The sequence below is a fragment of the Leptonychotes weddellii genome, chromosome 2 (genome assembly GCF_054177405.1).
Source record: "Leptonychotes weddellii isolate Sample4059 chromosome 2, ASM5417740v2, whole genome shotgun sequence".
Lineage (NCBI taxonomy): Eukaryota > Metazoa > Chordata > Mammalia > Carnivora > Phocidae > Leptonychotes > Leptonychotes weddellii.
Genome location: NC_138370.1, coordinates 124,915,922 through 124,919,549, shown reverse-complemented (window position 1 = coordinate 124,919,549; position 3,628 = coordinate 124,915,922). Strand labels below are relative to the sequence as shown.

At 42.5% G+C, this 3,628-nt stretch overlaps 1 protein-coding gene across 1 annotated transcript in view; it reads left to right on the top strand.

Moving 5' to 3' along the window:
• Positions 1-2,135, top strand: part of LOC145720184 (uncharacterized) — a 64,083-nt gene extending 61,948 nt beyond the window's left edge. The window contains exon 3 of the transcript XR_014142997.1: positions 1,692-2,135. The gene's annotated coding sequence lies outside the window, so the exon portion shown is untranslated. The remainder of the gene's footprint in view (positions 1-1,691) is intronic.
• The last annotated feature ends 1,493 nt before the right edge of the window (positions 2,136-3,628 follow it).

Sequence of the window (3,628 nt, the reverse complement as noted above, 5' to 3'; positions counted from 1 at the left end):
ACTAACCATGCATGTATGGGCCCTCATCCTTGCACTATGTTACTGGAAATGACACCAAATCCAATATGCCCCCCTGCCCTTTGAAATGAACCCTAAGAGAAACAAATACTCCTAGGTCTCTTAACAAATTTTCAGCATGCTTAAATATTAACCTGAGTTCTTATAAAAACTATTTTGTTTAATGTGCATGTCTTATTCTGTTTGGGCTGCTATGACAAAAACATCACAGACTGGGTGGCTTGAACGACAAACATTTATTTCTCAGAGTTCGGGAGGCTGAGAAGTCCAAGATTAAGGCACCAGTAGATACTGTGTCTGATGAGAAACCCCTCCTGGTTATAGATGGTCTCCTTCTAGCTGTGCCCTCACATGACAGAAGGTGCAAGAGCGCTCTCTGGGGTCTCTTTAATAGGAGTACTTATTTAAAAAAAAAAAAATCTCATTCATGAGAGCTCCACCCTCATGCCCTAATCACTTCCCAAAGACCCCACCTCCAACCACCATCACACTGGGGATTAGGTTCAACATATGAATTGGGGTGGGAGGAGCACAAACATTCAGCTCAGAAGAGTGCACCTCTCTCAATTTGAGGATTTGTATTTATATCCCTAATTTTTATAACATTTTATTTTGAAATAACTTTAGAGTTGCAGAGAAGTTCCAAGAAGAGTATAAAGAATTCTAGAAAATTCTTCACCCAATTTCCTAGGATTTCCTAGAAACAAGAAAATGTTCTTATATAACCTGAGTTCCAATGATCAAAAAGAGAAAATTAATGGTGATTCAATACCATTATTTAATCTATAGACTTTATTCAATTTAAGACAATTGCCCCAATGATATTCTTCACATAGATGGATAGCTGGATAGATTGGTAGACGGATGGATGGACAGAGAGAGAAAGGCAGAGATAAAACTACTTCAGGATTTAAATCTAAGATCACATATAGCATTTAGTTGTCAATATCTAATATCTAGTCTCCTTTATTCTGGAACAGTTTCCTCAGTTTGAATTTGTCTGATGTTTCTTCATGATTAGATTCATTTTGTGCAGCAGTATTTCAGTGTGATGTTGTATACCTCTCAGTGCATCTTCTAAGAACCTGATTTCCATATGCACAAGTAATAGTTACAAGGATTTTGCACCCTAGCAAACAGGACTTTAAAGTATCAATTTATGCCCTAGGGGGGAAAAAAAAAACATTTGCTGAATGAAACTTCCTTGATCTGTTCCGATTGCTGTTCTTGTTTTGTAAGAATCACGTCAGTTTCACAAGAGCCCTTGCAGTAGTTATAATTAATAAATACTTTATTTTGATAGTACTTTTCCGGTCTTCCAGAGCTCAATGCAGCAGTAAGCAGCTGCTCACAGAAGGCATGCGTGTGTTCGTGCGTGCATGCGCGTGCGTGCGTGTGTGTGTGTGTGTGTGTGTCTTTGGCGGGAGGAGGGGTGAAATCTATATTAAAGTGCTCACTAATGAATCCAGGCAATTGTTAGAAGTATTTGGTTTTTCATGTTTTTAACTTTTGTATTTTTTCTGAATTTAATCATTTATTAATTTAATAATGTCACTTAATAAAACCAGGGTTATTAATTATTTAGTAAGTGCTTTTTCACCATGTTATGTGCCAGGCATTGTGATTCGTGCTGTGAATACAACGGGAGTAAGATCTAGTCTCTTCCTCTGTAGACCTTGCAATCCAGTGAGCAACCGGACAGACGAGTCAAGTGCAGGGGTAGAGTGTTGTAATAGGGAAGCACAGAGGCCACGGGAGCACAAGGATGGGACCTTTCAACCATCTTGAGGGAACTGATATTTGAACTGAGACCTCAGTCTGAATGTGGAGCTCTTAAGGCAGACGTGGCATGGAGAAGACAAGGGGTGCTGCTAGAGAGAAGAGAGAGCTTTCGTCTGCATGCTCTCTCTCCTACCGACCCTGCGCCTCCTCAGAAGTGGCTCTCACGAGGGAAGTGACTGCAGAAAATCGCAGCCACTTACTGACTCTCCTTAGAAAGAAACGACGCCCCGAATTTGAACCTTTGAACACCCAGTGAAGCTATTGATCCTCTGGCAAATATATTGTACTGCCCATTTTTAACCATCACTGTCACCAATATAATGATGGGAATTATGGTTTCTTTTCTAAAAGCTCAGAAAAGAATAAGCAGCTGCCAACACGGTTAATGAATGGATATGTACCACAGTGTTCTGTTCCAGCGCATTCAAATTCTCAGCAAGGGGAAACAACCAGGGCATCGAGTGCTGAGTCAGGGAAGGGCTAGACAGAGACTGGGCAGAGCTGGGTAACCAGTCCCAGCTCTGACCTCAGCAGGGCAGCGGCTGTGCAAGAAATCAGCCTCAGAGACTGCTGCTCTCCTCGGCTCACACCCGTCTAGCCTCCCCAGTAGGCACAGCTAAGCCAACCGACAGTCAGGTGAACACAACTTCCTTACTCTCCTACCTAGGCTCCCATCCCGTGTTTACTCCCCCGCCTGCTATACGTCCTGCCTGGGTGCCATAGCCTATAATGCTTGTCTTGTAGAAACTTCTAGAATAGGTTAAGTTAAAGAAGCTCCTGTAGGAATCATAACTCTATCTCTCTTTATGGAACCATTCTTACTTCTCACCCACCGTGGAGTACATCTTCACAGCTCTGAAATCTGTCTCTTTTCTTCTTTCCTCCTTTTTTCCCTTCCTTCCTTCCATCCTTTTCTTCTTGGCATTTGACATAGTTCTACATTACAAATGTGATTCCTTCTGAGTATAGAAAAGTATGAAAAGAAAATAAAAATGGTCCCTCATTTCATTATCCAGAGATGAAGGCTGTTAAGGTTTTGATAGATTTCATTTCAATCCTGTGTGCTCTGTGTATGCTACAATTTTATGTCCCGGTTATTTCACCTTCTATTGTGTTGTCAGTGTTTCTTAACATCAGTCAGTACTTAGGGGCTCCTGAGTGGCTCAGTTGGCTAAGCATCCAACTCTTGATTTTGGCTCAGGTTATTATCTCAGGGTCCTGCGATTGAGTCCTACATCGGGCTCCCTGCTCAGTGGGGTCTGCTTGTCTCCCTCTCCCTCTGCACCCACCCCCCCACCCCCCGCTCGCTCAAGCACATGTGCACGTGCTCTCTAAAATAAATAAATAAATCTTTAAAAAAATCAGTCAGTACTTCTACTGAATGATTGTCCTGTCAGCATTTCTACTTCTACTTCCACTTGCATTTGTGAAGTATTCCAACATGTAGCTTTTTTATTTTTAAGTTTTTATTTATTTACTTGAGAGAGTGAAAGAGAGCATGAGCAGGGGCAAAGGGAGAGGGAGAAGCAGACTCCTCATTGAGGAGGGGGCCCAATGTGGGACTCGATCCCAGGACTGAGAGATCATGACCTGAGCCGAAGGCAGACGCTCAACTGGCTGAGCCACCCAGGCGCCCCCCAACATGTAACTTTTTTAAATTCCATAGTGAATTTCTTCTCCCTTCCTGCCCTCCTGCACTAGACTGAGTCCTCCTTTCTCTCACCCAGATCACCCAAGAAATCTCCTTAGTGGTCTAACCTCAAGCTTTCCCCCCTCTCCTATTTGCTCACTTTTGCCAAGTGAACTTGCTAAAATATGACCCTGGTCA